Raw genomic sequence first — 18,331 nt, 5'->3', positions numbered from 1 at the left:
GCCAAGATGACATCACAATCTAAATACCCTCTGGAAGAACTTTATCTTGAGCTGTTTCTGGAAAGTAATAAAGATGGAAGTCAACAATATCTCCATGGGATGCCATTCCAAAGGACCGATGCTGCCATTCAGAAGCGGTACTTTGTCAGTCATCTTAATATATTTTAAAAGGTTTAATATTAATGCAATTGATACTGATATTTATTTCACTGGGATTAGAGAATATTTCTTACCACACAAAGGGAATATTAACTACCATACAATGTATGCACATTTCTCTAAATTATGCAAAGTAAAATGCAAGCAGATATTACTATAATTATCAAAACAACAACAACCAAGAGAATGAATTATGTTTTTATACTTAGAATACATTTACTTAGTTTTTAATTAATTGGCTTTTTAAAAATGCCATTTTCATATATACCAAAAGCTAAGACAGAAATCAGTATTTCCCAGGGCACATCTGTAATAGATCAGAAAATATTTTGGAGAACAATTATCTTCTTGGAAGCTTTTCATGCAGGGTGTGACTCAGTTCAGGATAGGATATCCACCTCATCTCGATCATAAGAAAAACCAACCATTAAAAAAAAGGTTCTTATCTTATTAACCTTTTAACTTCCAATTGCTGTATTTAGGTGGCTGGTCTTAAACTCCTGATAAAGAGAAATGATGTGTGACTCATACCAATGACAAAACTATGTGAAGAGACAAGTTTGGTTTTGCCTCCAGTTTTACACAACAATCTCCTAATCTGATGGAAAATATCTCCCAATATGGGATTTCAACCCAACTCTGAATATAGGTTGTCCTTGAGGTACGACCACAATTGAGCCCAACATTTATGTTGCTAAGTGAAACATTTGTTAAGTGAGTTCCACCCCATTTTATGACTGTTCTTGCCAGGGTTGTTAAGTGAATCATTGCATTTGTTAAGTTAGTCACACAGTTGTTAGGTGAATTTGGCTTCCCCATTGACTTTTCTTGTCAGAAGGTCACAAAAGGGAAGGGTGTGACCTCAGGACACTGTAACCGTCATAAATATGAACCAGTTGCCAAGCATATGAATTTTGATCATGTAACCATAGGGAAGCTGCAACGGTCTAAGTGTGAAAAACAGTCATAAGTTACTTTTTTCAGAGACGTTCATCACTAAATGAATGGTTAAGTCGAAGACTACCTGTAGTACATGATTTTCTGAGAAAAACATGCATGATTACTTTCTGAGAATGCAGCATTAAGTAGCGTACAAAGCAGCTGAATGTAGTTTTCTGAATTTCCACTATAGCCTGCCAGAAGAATTTAACAGATAGATATAATATGACAATCTGAGGGAGCATAGCCCCTCAGTGCACACAACATATCTAAGAGTAGATCATTTAATCTTCACTTTCCAACTGTGAGAATCCCCAGATACTCATCAAAGCAGATGTACTACCAGTTAGATGATTCCTTGCACCAGTGGAATTAATCTGCTTAGTGGAGTAGGGGGTGAACTTAAAATTTCTTTCAATTGTCCTACTTTATTTTGCTTATTTATTAAGAAAATGTATATGGCCACCCAACCCACTCATAGTGATTCTAGGTGGCTTATCAGAAGTAAAAACCCAATTACAAAACCCAATACCCCCCCCAAAACAACAGCAATCGAACAAACCACTTGATGGGCTCCGTATCACTCTTGAGATCCCCAGAACCACTGGCAAAACCATGTCTTCAGGTCCCCTTGAAAAAGTATGAAGCTTTCCTTCCATATACACAGTATATATGTGCCCCAACAGAATCATTGTGTGCTAGAAATGATTTACCGTGATTTCATTTTTAGGTAATGTCGTGATTTGGAACACCCTCTTAATCTCTTAAAGTCATTTTATTACGCACCACGAAATGGTTACATAATCACTGGCAAGTTTGAGTGAACTATTTAAAGATGCTTGTTTTTACATTAGTTAATAACAAGCTAGACAGCAAACGAAAACAGGGTTTTTAGCTATAATCCTTCATTTTAATATATGCAATACCAAAAAGCCTGTTAATATCAGCAAGCACACAGAATACAGGAAAACCAGAATTCGTGTTAAAAAAATACATACTGTTATGTTTATCACTGAGAACTGCTTACAAAATGCTAGGTCTGGGTAAGCAAAAAAAAAATAAGCTACCTAATATGAAATATTAAAAATAAAGTAATAATCCAGTACACAAATGCCTAGGAAGGGAGAAAGTCTCACCAAAATGCACAGGTTTATAGCAACAGAACTCTTTATGAATTGAATTTGGGAATTTAAACTGATTTACATTATGTATTTCTATGGATACCACATTATTTATTCTTTTGGGTGGATAGGTTATGACTAGTGGCCCAGCTTGATAATTTTAAAGGAAGACAAATGCTTTATGCAGTAGCAGCTGCCAAAAATAATAAGTCGAAAACTTGAATATCAAGTATATTATACAAAATGACTCACAGGCAGGGGAAGTGAGATTATTAGGTGCCATTGAGAGTCCCATAAAAAATAAAATTGTATTCCTTTTGTCTTGAAAAATAAGATTAATAGTCTTCCTACATGACAAATAATACTTATTCCAGAAATATTGTTGCTGTTATTTCTGCAACATGAACATCGGTTTCAATTTTGCTGAAACTTCAAAAGAAGTCGTAACACAGCAGCTTTCTTCATTTGAATACCATGAGAATTGACTTGTTTGTTTATCCATATTTATTATTTTTTACAAATAACTTATGACAGCAAACATATCCATATACCTTCCTTCTCCTATTTTTCCCACAACAATCTGTAAAGTGGCTGAGACAGAGAGTGACTGGGCCAAGATCACCCATGTGGCTTTCATGGCTACAGTAGGACTAGAACTCATAGTCTGGGGCCTTCTAGCTTGGTGCCTTAACCACTAGACCAAACTGACTGTCTTCCAAGGGTGGCACAAGCTGAAAGTGGCACAGATTGAAAGGCAATTGTGGTACTAATTTGGACTTTATCTCAACCAAACTAAATAATCATCCAAGAGCACCAAATGATATTTTTCCAATTCTCCAACCCAGGAAACCTACACAAGAAATCCTTGATTTGCCCCAAGATAGAGTTCTGATTAGAAAAATAGATTAGTTGTGGAACATTCCCATCCCTTACAAAAACACAGTGTTCAGAATAACATTTGGCTACCACAATAATTTTCAATGAACTGCTTTTTTAAAAAAAATCATATAATTCCAACTCTCCCTGTAGTTTCTTTTTACAGTACTGCTCTACTTTATAATAGTCTATGTTACCATCATCACTGTTGTCCATTCATTCTCTTCACCTCAACAATAAGTATCATTATTTCACATAAGATTGATCCAAGGTGGCTCTTGGTTTGTCATGATTTTATGCAGCAATATTTTTACCCAATTTTAGCTTCTACCAACTTAGCTGGAATGCTCACTTTTTTCTTTACCCCATTTCCTTCCTGGCTATTCAGATATGCAATTTACTATACCTGATAAAGCATCCACTGAACCCAAAATTTAGTTCTTTGTTGTTGTATAAATCTGCCAATTGTTAATGCTCTTTGGAATGTTCTTGGCTATCAAGCAAGGAGCTCATAACTGGTGAGATACGACTCCATTTTTGCAATGAACACTGTTAGGAAACTTTAAATAAACAGGAATTTCTGGACTGAGAAAGCTATTTAAAAAATGGAACAGTCTGCTTCCTGAGGTCATGGTTCTCCATCATTTTAAGTTTTCAAAAAAAAAATATTGGACAGTCATTTGTCTGGATGGTATGAAGGTACTGCAATGGGCAAGGAGTTGATTAGATGACCTCTAAGGTCCCTGTTATTTTGTGTTGTACCTTTTATAAGTAAAATAATACATAGAAGACATTTCACCATTTTTTTTTTTAAGTTTAGGGGTCCTTCATCCAGAATTTAAAAAAAAATTACCACCTGGTTGTTCATTCAGGTCCTTGAGAGTATAATATCTGAGGAGACTCTGGTTATTTTTTTGTAATGCTTTTGTAGCCCTGCAGCATCTGACATTTCAGAGGACAACCTGAAAGTACTTACAATTTTAATTCCGTACAGACAATTGGAATTTTGTTTCTTCTTCATTTATTTCTTTTGTTCCTTTCAAGGTTTATCAATCTTTTCACATGTTCAACCCTCTCACTTTTCACCCGCAATAAAGTTTTCCTTGATCTGCATAGCTGACAAACCTTGACCTTTACCTTTTTATGCTGCCATTGCAATTTTTTTTTATTTTTCTGGTAAAATATTCAGAATTAAGATGTTCCCAAGGGATTATATAATTTAGTTGCTTTCTCTTTTGTACTCTGACCGATAAACTTACTTTTCAGAGGGGAATATTTTAATAGTTCTCCTTGGAAGCATCCCCCCCCCTTTGAAAAAGCATACTGTTTCTTCACGATTGCATTCTATGAACATCACAAGTTCAACAAGATATGAGTAATTCAAGGCAAAGCAGAACATATTTCAGACAGTAACTAATTTGTGAAACAAGAGGTGTTGGGTGCATGACTGCATGGAAATTAGCCCTTTAATTTGAAAGTTTTATACGGTAACCTTTAATATGTATGCTTCCAGGTTTGAAAAAAGGAGAAGGAAAAACCTGTACTTAATATATGAAAAATTCTCTTTCTAGGTCCTGATGGTAAATAGCTGGGAAAATGCTGAAATACAATATAGGAACCACATGCAAAACTTGGCACTAACGTGGATTATTTTGCTTTGGTTATAAAGTGAATCCGTCCAATAAATGACATGGTTTAATTTTGCAGACTAGAGATATTTTGAATATAGGCTGTGCAGAGAATTACCTTGCTCAATGGCAGGTCATTTCAATACTTTATAATGGTATTTTAGTTTACCTTGACATTGAGACACAGCCTCAGTTAATTTTCAGAAGCCTTGGATAACTTCTCTATCTATTAGTGGGGGAATCAAGGTCTGGAAGCTTTTTATATTTTTATAGACTTATGAGAATGACATGCAGTAGACGGATGTAGAGTTTCAGTTTCAGTTTCAGTTTATTGGGATTTATATGCCGCCCTTTTCCCTGAGGGGACTCAGGGCGGCTTACAACCACAGGGGAGGGGAAGTGCAAGGTCAAAACAAACAATTAGTGAACAAAAGAAAAATGATAAAACACAACTTTCATTCAGCAATCAAACACTCGGGCGGGTGATTGGAAACCTATTCCCAGGCCTGCTGGGAGAGCCAGATCTTGAGGGCTGCGCGGAAGGATTTTTATAGAAAGGCAATCTTGGGTAATTTTATAAATTCTTTATTATAAGTATTATGTTGTCACAAAGAGGAGGGGGTCAACTTATTTTGCAAAGCACTAGAGGACAGGACAAGAAACAATGGATGGAAACTAATCAAGGAGAGAAGCAACTTGGATTTAAGGAGAAACTTCCTAACAGTGAGGACAATTAACCAGTGGAACAGCTTGCTGCCAGAAGTTGTGGGTGCTTCATCACTGGAGTTTTTTAAAGAAGAGATTGGACAGCCACTTATCTGAAATGGTATAGGGTCTCCTGCTTGAGCAGGGGGTTGGACCAGAAGACCACCAAGGTCCAGCTCTATTCTGATTGATGTGTGACTTTTTTTATTTATAAATTCAGCTTTTGAGCTTCAAAAACTTTTGGGGCATCCACGTTTCATATGAGACCCTGTTTTCTGAATTAATGACTTAAACTCACTGACTTAGAATATTAAAAATTAAGAGACACTAAGTTTAGTATACCCTCAGTCACTCTCTTTCAGCCCAATTCACTTCATAGACTGTTGTTGTGGAGAAAAATAGGTGGAGGAAGGAAACATACCTCCATTTGGAAGATACAGATTGTTTCTAATCTGACTCACTGTGGGGTTTCACCCTGTGTTAACTTATGCTGAATCCAGAAAAAGAAAGTATTTGATATAGATTGATGAAATGACAGATGTCAACTCTCCCATTATCCTTATGGAGACATCAACACCAATTTTAATGCCATCATTAAATTTTTGACAATATTTTTTCTGCTCTATAGCAATAGCAGTAGACTTATATACCGCTTCATAGGCCTTTCAGGCCTCTCTAAGCGGTTTACAGAGAGTCAGCATATTGCCCCCAACAATCTGGGTCCTCATTTTACCCACCTCGGAAGGATGGAAGGCTGAGTCAACCCTGAGCCGGTGAGATTTGAACCGCTGACCTGCTGATCTAGCAGTAGCCTGCAGTGCTGCATTTAACCACTGCGCCACCTTGGCTCTATGTAGAAGGAGGTTTACTTTGCCAAGTTTTTATACACTGTTCTCCAAGATACTGGAGGGGAGATTCAACAGCATTATCAGGAACCTTGATGTGTGTCTCAGAATGAGCGACTGAAACTGTTATCTGTATTCTATTGTGTGGTCTTCTGTACCATGTCTGACAATTAAGGACAATCCCAGCCCCACCGACTATTAGGTGCTTGGCTGTAATTACAGATTATGTGTTACTTATTAAGAGATAAAAGTTTTATGAAAATCATGAAATGTTTACCCTTGTGATTGCTATGAGAAAGTGGGTTTGACAGTAATATCTGTTGCTATATAAGCTAAAGCAAGCAGTCTAATTGCTCATTATCAGTCCTATCTTTTGTTGAATTCCTTTAATGTGGTTTGTGTTGGTTTTTATGTGGGTTTTCTTTTTGGCCTGCAACTGTACAGATGTCCTTGGTGAAGGACCACTCATTCATGACCATCCAAACTTGTATCAGGGCTGAATAAGTGGTACTTAGGGCTGGTCCTCAGAATTCCGGTTGTCATGGTGTCCCTATGATCCTAGGATCACAATATGGGCATTTGGAGCCCAGTTTGCAATCACAACATTGCAGCTTCATCTGGTCACATGTTTGTCATTTGCAACTTTCTTTACCAGTTACTGACAAGCCAAGGTCAATAGGAAAGCTGGCAGGAGGCCAAATGGTGATCATATGACATACTGATTTAATGATCCATTAAGATGATTTGCTTAATGGTGGCTACAGGGAGTATGGAAATTGCTCTTTCTAAACAGCACAATCACATGTCCTCATACTTTATTACCGTTGTGGTTTGTGATGGTGATTCTGGATCCAACTGCTGTTGTTAATTGAAGCCCTCCATTATAACAAATAAATGAAATACATAAATTTCCAGAAAAATGTATGGAATAAAAGATGGAAGAGCTGTAGTAAAAACAAATGGTCAAATTATGTTATTTTGTCAAGGGGAATGTAAAACATAAATTTTACATTTGGAAGATTTGATGACAGAATGGTACCAAAATATCATGGTTTACTTATCAGAAAGATTTAAGGTAGATAAAAGATTTTTTTAAACGGTTTGCTATTCAGATGGAACAATGGGAGAATATGTAGTTGAAAGGGCTGAAATTTATATTATATTATAGTTTTAAAGATAAATTTTATAAAATCAAATATTATTGGCATATTTTACCAGAGAACTGTCTAGAATGTAGAAGGTTATTTAAATTTATGTCAGAAATGGGAACAACAAGAAGGGACTTTTTATTGTGCTTGGGAGATGTATAAAAAGCCAGAAAGTTTTGGATTCAAATAGATACATTAATTCAGAAGATTTTAAAGATTAATATATACAGTTTAAACCAGAGCCTTTTTCTTTTGAGGCTGATTGATAAATAGTTGGAAAAATATAATGGAATTTTGTTTTTATACATAGTAACTGTAGTGAGATTTTATATGCACAGAGGTGGAAACTCTGACATTACCCACAATGGAGAAATGGATGGTGTTGATGGAACTGAGATGACCAAATTGGCACTTTTGATTAGAGAAAAGATATTACCTAAGTTTATGGTTGACCGGAGATACTTTGTGGAATTTTTGCAAGAAAAGACAAATGTATGTGCTATGGTTTTGATGATTAAAAAGAAAAACCAGTAGCTATTTCTTCATAATTCCTTTTTTTACTTTTCTTTAATTTCAACTTTGTTCCCTCTTTTTCTTCTCTTTTCTTTTTTGCTTATTCCATATATTAGTTTCTTTTACTTTTTTCTGTAACTCTTTTTAATAATATTATATAGAAAAGAAATGAAATAAAAACTGCATAAAGCCTGTTGAATAAGAGCCTTCCATTTAAAGTACCCAAGTAAAGAGGAAATTGATTCCGGTTATGGAAATTTACAAGAAGTTAGCCTATCTAGACTGATATCAGCCACCCACTGAACAGATAGTAGTGATGACAGATAGCTGGTAGTCCTTAAGCCATTTTGGAAGGTCTTACTGCTACTGCAACCAATATAGATAGGAAGAAAGGCTTTTTCATAAATTCCTTCTGCATCTCTCATATGATCATTGTTTGTGGAAGCAAAACACAATGTCCTTGGTTACAAGCTTTAGCTGAAAATTCCAAAGTATTTCTCTCCCCACATAAGAATCTGGAGACATTATGAATAAATAAATTATTTACTTCTTGGCTAACCTCTGTAACTTTACCACATATCTTGCAAAACTGTTTCTTTAAGCATTATACCAATTATAAATATTCAGAATACATACCTTTTAAAACAGTAAACTGAGACAAAAATAACCAACACCAGAAGTAATATACTCTCCGTAGAGTTAGAGACACTGAAACTACAGGTAGTCTGATTTATAACCACAATGGAGCTCAACATTTTTCTTGCTAAGCAAAACAGTTGTTAAGTGAGGGTTGTGCATGATTTTATTACCTTTTTGCTGAGTTGTTAAGTAAATCATTGCAGTTGTTAAGGAAATAATGCAGTCATTGAATGAATTGACTATGCTTGTCAGAAGCCAGCTAAGGAGGTTACATATGGTGATCACATGACCCCAGGACAGTGCAACTGTCATAAATACATGCAAGTTGTCAAGCATCCAAATGTTGATCATGATACCATGGGGATACCGCAATGGTCATAAGTGTGAAAACCAAATGTAAGCAGCTTTTTTTTCAGTGGCACTGTAACTTTGAACAGTCCCTAAGTTAAGGACCACCTGTAACAGGAATCAGTATCCATAGAACAAGTCCATCGGGCAACTCATAGGGTACACTCCCACACCTATTTGTTCAGCAATAGAATAACACAAGTCTTTCACTAAATAATCACTAATCATTTCTGGGCCCAATCTAAAATTCTATTTCTGATTGCCAAAGCCCAATATGGCCTAGATGCTGCCTTTCTTAACAAATGGCTCCTCCCATTCTCTATTACATTATCAGCTGAAAAAGCTCTTTTCAAAGTGTCTCTACAATGGGAAATCAGAGGGAGCCTTAATATTAGGGAAATGAAACAACTATTTGGCTCACCAGTCACACCTACAAGTCTAGTCTCAAAGCTGGAAGCAAGATAAATAAATAATATTATAAACATTGTTTGTATTTAATGTATTTATTGTGTTAATTTACCTATATGGCTACCTATGTTAAATCAAATCACATCACATTGGACTGACAAACATAAAACAGGTAAATACAGAAAACAAGCAAAAAATGTAAAAAGATGCCTGGCAAAAAAAAAAAAAAAATCTAAATCAATCAATCAGGAAACATAAAATAGCACATTATCTTTATAAATTGTTAACCCATCTCTGCATTGTGGCATGTACTCAGTCAAAATTACTTTTTCAGTATTGGTAACATCAGTGATTATTATTGCATCTCTATGCAGCTTGGTGTAATAAAGTAATTACCTCAAAATGTATTTGTGAAAGTAACTAGAGGGGTCTCTTCCAACCTGAGGATGTTATTAACTGATAACCAAAGTTGTTCCAACATTTCAGACATATCCATACAATTTTATGGGAAAGTCCAGCAGCTAATATATAGTATACACATTTTACCAATACTTATACAGACATGATTTTCATTAAATAAAACCTATGGAATGCTCAGTTATATAGCTGAAATGTCAAGAAAATCCAAGTTTGCTTGAAAAGAGCTTTTTTTTATGTATCTCCCTGTCTTTTAGATTACTTAAGAATGAGGCTCCTATACATCTTCAACTAATAGAAGCCATAAAAAAACTTTTGTAATATTGGAAGCAGTTGAGAAACCACAAGTATTCAAATGCAGGAAATCATGATTTTATAACATTTTAATGTGATCTCCTCTTGGGAAACAAAGTTAGCCAAGCCTTATTTCTGTACAGGAAATATTCACTGTATATTTGTGGTATGGGGCACAGCTGCACGTTTTTCACCTGTAATGCCCACTGGTATTGTGGCTTATTGCATTGCATCAAGATTGCCTTCCTGTCCGGAAAGCCCTCTAAGTACAAACAAGATTCTGAGCTGAGGTTTTATTTTCCCTTGGTATCAGAATATGGTAATTCAAGAGCCATGAGAAATAATTTTAACCTTTAGGAAGAAATACATAACATTCCTTTATTTTTAGAGAAAGCATGTGGCCAGCTTATCTTATCAATTCATCAAGCTACTAGGTTTAGAGCAAATGCAGGTGTGCTGAATAGATCTGTGAATTTAAAAATGTGCCACAAAACCTGCATCAAGTCTCAATAAAAGGGGGAAGGAAACTAAATGAACAGCTGAACATACATTTAAAAGCAGTCTCATGAAACACAGAATCAGAGGGAAAAGAAAAATGCATTACACATAACGTGCATACATATATATGGAAATAAAGTCATACAAATCCAGTATCATTAGAAGAAAAGCCATTAGGTTTGGGGTTTTTTACTATGTGTCTGTCCACAAGCTATCTTAAAACTTCAACAGCAACAATAGAAAAACAAGGAATACTTTCAAGAATTCTGGCTCTAATATTTATCTGGCTTTGCATTTTATTGCAGTAAAGCCACTATACCACTGTATACAAAACTACCCATGTGAATCAGATCATCAAGACATCTAGACCAATAGTTACCATTTTAATTCCCCACATTACTACCCGAGATTTATAATGGAGATGTGTACATGTAAACTACACATTTGATACATGCACTCAGTAAGCTTTAATTGTTGAGTTTTTCATTAAAAGAAAATTCAGTAACAACCAAAGATACTGAAATGGTAAGTCGTATGTGTGTGTAGAGAGAGAAAATATTATGTCAATCACAAATTACTATAGTGTATGTGTGGGCGAGGGTGAGGGAATCGAAACTTGTATCTTGACAACTCTTGTTTTTATATACCCAACCCACTTCCTTTTTGTGATTACCTCTAGATGGCTTTAAAATATCAATATACAACAACATCTTAGTAAAAAGAAATGTTTTATTCCATACTTTATATTAAACAAGGAAGAGGCCACCCTCAATTTCAATGGTCAAATTGATTGACAGTTTAGCTTCCCCCACAGAAAAAGCAGAATTAGCCATTGATGTATATATATCTATGGTAGGACATGCAAAAGATACTCCAGGGAAGGTGAAAGAACATACAGGATCTTGGATATGTGAAGGTGGTCCTTCATGTAGCCAAGTAATCTAGACCCAAGCTTTGTAAAAACAAAACTAAAACCTTGATTTGAACCCAGAAAGAAGCATTTGCTGGAAATACCATTCATCTCCTCTGCTACCACATTCTTAGCCAGGTGCAAATTTAGAACTGTCTTTAATTAATCAATCTGCTCAATTTCTCATGACTCAAGGCCGTCTTCACAAGCTACTATACAAAAAGGAAATTGCTAACAATCCAATTTTGGGTTCTACCACAAAACCGCGGACGACAAAATCGCGGTCGACGAAAGCGCGTATGTGACGTCATCACAGCGCGACGAAAAAGATCGAAAAAGATTGAAAAATGTAAAAATAAAGCTAAAACCTTCCCCTAACCCCCCCAAACCTAATCCTAAACCTAACCCTAAACCTAACCCTTAACCTAACCCTAAACCTAACCCTTAACGTAACGAAAAACCTAACGCTAACCCTTAACCTAACGCTAAACGTAACGCTAACGCTCTAACCCTAACCCTAACCCTTAACCTAACCCTAACCCTAACCCTAACCCTTAACCTAACCCTTACCTTTATGTGAATCGGCTTGCTGTAATTTAATTTTTATTTCAATTTTTCGATCTTTTTAGTCGCGTTGTGATGACGTCACATGCGCGATTTCGTCGACCGCGCTTTTGTGGAACGCGCTTTTGACGGGTCACGCAATTTTGAGCGTTCAAGTATCACCACCACTAAGTCTTCTACAGGAATAAGTGTACCTGGTTCACTGGGAGAAACTAATAAAAAATCCCCCCCACAAAGGTATAGCATTAAGACTGACCAGATAGTGAGGTAAAGTACGGGTGATATTTCCTTTATAACCCCATAGTTGTCACTCTTAACAGATATTAAAATAAAACATTTTAAAAAATCAGTGGCATCCAGGGGTGGGCTGCAACATGTTTAACAACCTGTTCAATGATTGTGCGCTTTGTGTGCATACTCGTACTTTACATGCGCGCACAGCATTCAAAAACCACCTATTTTAAGCTCTAAAACTTACCTTCTACTGCTGAGTGGTGAGTAAAACAGCTGAGGCATGGCAATCTGTTGTGCCCCATGAATCAGCTGAGCTGAAAACAGAGAAATATAGGACAGGATAGGGCAGGGCCAAGTGGGCGGGGCCAACTGCTCACTGGAACTACCGGTTCGCCTGAACCAGTCCAAACCAGCGGAAGCCCACCACTGGTGGCATTTACTTTTAATAAAACAAAATAAATCTCTACCTCCAATTATTATTATTTCCAGACAATTAGAACAATTCATCATTGGAACAACTTGCCTCCATAAGTTATCAATGTTTCAACACTGGAAGTTTTTAAAAAGAGATTGGGCAACCATTTGTTTGAAATAGTATAGGGTTTCCTGCCTGAGCAGGGGGTTGGACTAGAAAACCTCCAAGATTCCTTCCAACTCTGTTATTCTGTATTTCTACATTATAGAATGATCCTCCAATTTAGCATTATTTTGCAAGCATTGGAATTCTAGCATTCAATTACTTCCTTATTTGTTTCTAAACCAATTGTTCAGATAAACATTGAAACTTTGAATTTTTGTAGGAAATGTTTAGGGTCTACAGAATTTATTGCTAAATCTAGTGCAAAAGAATAAAAAGCTGTACTAATTCTATTTCCCAATTAAAGGCAATGAGATTGGTTAAAACTGAAGACTTTTAAACCAGGGAAGAATTCCTTCCTGATAACTGTGGTAGAATTTTTATGGTTTTCTTTGTTAATACCAAGAACTTAAATCATTGCATGTCATACACAAATTATTTGAATTTCCAAAATACTTGCTTCTGAAATGTGAGAAATGACTCAAACATCAGTAAAATGTGTGGTTTTCCAAAAAGCTCTTTTCCCAGACTCTCAATTGCCAGCTCAACACTGTAGTCTCAATGGGAAATGTAAAACAAAAAGTCACAAGTGAGCACAAAATGAAGTATTTTCTTTGAAAAGAAAAAATATGAATGCCTCTGATGCGCTTCATAATTGTTTTCTCATGGATTGCGATGTCAAATCTTTCTTAAAGTTATGACTTGTGATTAATTTCAAGACAATTGCCCCAAAGCCTATATTTTCTTTAGGCACTATTTTTAGGGAGTGCTACAGGAAGCAGCAGTATATGTGTATATATATAAAAATCTATTTATAGTTGAATATGGTGCTAGAAATAAATATCTAGCTCACATATTTTAGTTCAGAAATGTTTATTTGAAGTTAGAGACAAATCATGTAACTAGACAATACACACATACTATTTCCTTTTTTCATTTTCGTGACCATTGGACATTCATTTTCTAACCAAATGTAAAATATGTTATATTGGCCTTAGAGCTATGGTGGTGCTTGGAAAAGATATGCAAGTGTACAAGGAGGTGTGACAATGATCTATAAGGGTGCATGGGGATGCATGAATGGACAGTGCATGAGTGAAGAAAAGCAGGAGAAGGCTGCACTGACTTACCTCAGCAACTTGCAACCTTCCCTATTGGCTTCCCTATTTCTAGAGAAGCCAGCAGAGAAGGTCGCAAACGGTCATCAGAGGATAGTAGGGTGCTGCAACTATTCATAAGTGCAAATTGGTTGCTAAGCACTCAGATTGCAATTGTGTGACTAGAAGGGCGCTGAGACAGTTTGAACTCTGATGACCAATCATAAGCACCATTTATTCAGTGCTGTTGTTAACTTTAAATGGTTGATAAATGAATTGTCATAAGCTGAGTACTATCTATTATATTGTCCCCAAATCACATAAAGTACTGATTTTTGCAGAGATCCCAAAAGAAAAAAAAAGTAGTAGCAAATACTTACTACTAGATATATTGTAAACAGGGAGGGGATAGTTTATAGATCATATTTCAGAGTGTTAAAAGTCTAAAAGAGTACAAGCCCACAGATTTTTTAATGGATTATCTGTGCATGCAACATCCAACATTGTAAAACATCTTTTTTCTCAAAAGGAACACCCTTCAGTATTTTCCTCTTTATCTCATCATGACATATTTGAACAATCCAGGCCTTCTTCACTTGAAAACAAAACAGAATCATTCAGCTATTCTGACTAGTCGCCTGAGAGCATAAAACAAATCAATTAAACGAGTGATTTCTGCACATGAAGCCTATAGTGGCTATTTGAACAAAGTTGAATTAAATAGGTAAAAACAAAATCAGAGTCTATTTCTATATGAGTAAAAATATGCAAATGATACTTTTCACTGTATTATTTGTAATATATTTCATAAATTACAGGCGCTCCTCCCTTAATTATGGTAATTCGAACCAGCAACTCTTTCACGCCCACTTATAATGGCAGTTGCAGCAGTTCCAGTGGCTGTTGTTAGACAAGCCCCACATGGTCGCAGCGTCCTGTGATCACGGGAATGCCATTTGTGATTTCCTGCCAGCTTCCTCATTAACTTTGCTTGTTAGAAACCAGTAGTGAAAAACGCAAAAGGCGATTGTGACCACGGGATGCTGCAACCATTGTGATTGTGAATTGGCTGCCAAGCAACCAAATCAGGATGACATGTCTGTGAGAATGCTGCAACAGCCACGATTTCAAGGAACAGTTGTTAAGTCCCCTTATTCAGCGCTGTCATAAACAGTGACTGCTGAATAGGGACTACTTAGAAATCTTATTTCTAAGATTTCAATGTGGTTCCATTCCAGATTAGTTCTAAATTACTTACAAGACAAAGCAACGCACTGCAAATATTACAAAAATATAGAAAAAAACAATATTATATATTAAATAGCCATTGTCTTTCTAATATTACTAATATTACATCTGCAAAATACCATATATATATATATATGTATATATATTTCAGATTTACTGGAACCAAAGATTGGAAACATTGGTGACATACAAATGTAATAAATAAACTCTAACTCATGAAGAGCCACTGTTTGTCTTTTATAATTCAGGGTTGTATTTTTATTTTTTAAACTAATTTCCCATGAAAGTTGTTTTCCAAATTAATTTTTAATTTAATTAATTTCCTCCCGGCCTTCTGCAAAGCCACCAAGTCCTGGCTGTTCCAGCAGGCTGGGGGGAGCTGAGAAGCATCTACCTCCATAGAAATTGTGAATGTTGGTTTTGTTTTTAATATGTTGTCTTTGTCTTGTTCCCCCCTTTCCCTTGTCTTTTGTAAGCCGCCCGGAGTCCTCCGGGAGTGGGCGGCACACAAGACAAATAAATAATAATAATAATAATAATAATAATAACAACAACAACAACTCCGCCGTTGCCGGTCCCAAGCCCGGATGAGAAAGGAGGAGGGTTGGGGTCAGGTTGGCATCTGGTCCCGTAAAAAACCCCCCGCCAACCCATACAATATGGTGAAAAAAACAAATAAGAATTCCATACCGCATCGGTCGTCGCGCGGGTTAACAAGGGCCGCGGCGGATGTTGGGGTCCCTGGACATCCGTCGACAAGTGGGCTACAAGTGGACCAGCCAACAAAACGACAAAAATATAGTGCAGATGAAAACCGTGCCATAACGGCCTGTTACTACAACTCAGAGCCAGAAAAAAGAGGCTATTTAAAGCGAATGTATGAATTATGGAAACAACAATATCCAGATTCAAATGTTAGTGAACAACGACTAGCAGATCAAAGGCGATTTATTATACGGAATAAAGTGTTTAGTGAAGTTGAGCATGAGGAAATTCAGGCAAATTGCAAAACCCAAAAAACAATATCACAAGCGGAAATAACTGATATTCAAGACACAACTAAAGACATTATAGTAGAACTCCCAGAAGAAGCTCTCGGGGAGGAAATAATATCACCACCACTAGAACCAGTTATCACTGAACCAACTGATGAACTAACTCAAAAACAAAAAGAATTGAAGGATAAGATCATGGAGCATTTTCTGCTTAATGAGGAAAGGCAACGTTTACCATCACTAAAAACTGTGCCTAAGAAAATTTTGGCCCCTATCATGAAAATGGTTAATGCAGTGTTTTCAACAATTGAACCAGGATCCATCTTGGAAACAAACCAGTTAATGTACAGCGCAGCTGTAATAGTCACTAATGAACTAGGCATTAAAATTAAAGTACCTAGTCACACAACAGAAAAAGCATCAAAGCCAAAGTGGAAAATCCGTTTAGAACAAAAAATCAAAAAATTAAGGGCAGATGCTAGTAACTTAAAGAACATGCATGAGCAACGGCTTAAAAACAACAAAATCATAGATCGGCTAATCAGACGATATAGATTGGATACAAGAAACATCAATGAAGCTGTAGAGATTGTAAAACAGCAGATAACAGCAACAGCTAGAAAAATTGAAAGATATGAGGCACGAATCATCCAATATAAACAAAATCAGCAATTTCGATCAGACCAACGGCGTTTTTATCAAAGTCTTAATGTAAATGGTGACACCAAAAGTGAAAAACCAGAAAAACAGGCCACAGTTGAATTCTGGAAAGAATTGTGGGAAAATGCAAAGGACTACAACAAGGAAGCAAAGTGGATACATGACTTTGAGAAAAGCATTGGCAACAAGCAAATGCAAGTATTAGAAATAGCAACTGAGATGGTCAAAAATCGAGTTAAAAAGGTAAAGAATTGGACATCACCTGGAAAGGACCAATTACATGGTTTCTGGCTCAAATATCTGACCAGTTTACATGCAATATTGGCCAGGCAACTGAATGAAATTTTACAAAAGGGCCAAATTGATGAATGGTTGACAACTGGAAAAACATACTTGATTCAGAAAGATGCAACTAAAGGAACAACACCTGAAAACTACAGACCAATAACATGCTTGCCAACAACCTTCAAATTACTCACAGGCATTATTGCAGATAACATGATGGATTATTTGGAAACAAACAACATCTTGCCAGTAGAGCAAAAAGGCAACAAAAGAAGGAGCAGGGGCACCAAAGATCAGCTTCTAATTGATAAAATGATATTAGAAAATTGTAAGAACAGAAAAACGAACTTGAATATGGTCTGGATTGATTACAAAAAGGCACTTGACTCACTGCCACATAGTTGGATCATAAAATGCTTAGAAACAACTGGTATTAGCAAAAATATTACATCCTTTACTGAAAAGGCGATGAAACAATGGAGAACTGAGTTGGCAGTAGGGAATGAGATCTACGGAATAGTTAATATCAAGCGAGGAATTTTCCAGGGTGATTCACTTTCACCTCTTCTCTTCATCATCGCAATGATCCCACTATCAGTAATCTTAAAAAAAATGAAATTAGGCTACCAAACAGCCAAAGAAGCTGAAAAAATTTCACATTTACTATATATGGATGATTTGAAACTCTATGGAAAGTCAGAAATAGAAATCCAATCATTGACAAACACAGTCCGAGTATTCAGCACCGATATTTCAATGCAGTTTGGCATGGAAAAATGCGCCACTGTATCCATAAAAAGGGGCAAAATCACTGCATGTGAGGGAATTGAAATGCCCAATGGCCAATTAATTAAATGCAAAGAAAATGAAGCCTACAAATACTTAGGCATTCTGCAGTTGGATAACATCAAGCATGGAGAAGTAAAAACTATTGTCAGGCGAGAGTACACCAACAGAGTTAGGAAAATTTTGAAATCTAAATTGAATGGTGGAAATACAATCAAGGCCATAAATACCTGGGCAATACCAGTTATAAGATACACAGCTGGTATAGTTAACTGGACACAAGCTGATTTGGACCTTTTGGACCGAAAAACCAGGAAACTAATGACAATGCACTACAGTTTACATCCACGTGGTGATACTGATAGACTGTACCTGCCCCGAAAATCAGGTGGCAGAGGATTATTACAAGTGAAGCAAACAGTTGAAGAAGAAAAACA

The 18,331-nt window shown here is 36.2% G+C and overlaps 1 protein-coding gene across 2 annotated transcripts in view; it reads right to left on the bottom strand.

Moving 5' to 3' along the window:
- The window catches only part of VPS13B (vacuolar protein sorting 13 homolog B), a 331,777-nt gene that overhangs the window by 69,153 nt on the left and 244,293 nt on the right, over positions 1-18,331 (bottom strand). The window lies entirely within an intron of this gene.

This window comes from Thamnophis elegans, chromosome 8, assembly GCF_009769535.1.
Source record: "Thamnophis elegans isolate rThaEle1 chromosome 8, rThaEle1.pri, whole genome shotgun sequence".
Lineage (NCBI taxonomy): Eukaryota > Metazoa > Chordata > Lepidosauria > Squamata > Colubridae > Thamnophis > Thamnophis elegans.
Note: the sequence above shows the minus strand (reverse complement) of the source record. Positions and strands in the feature narration are given on the sequence as shown.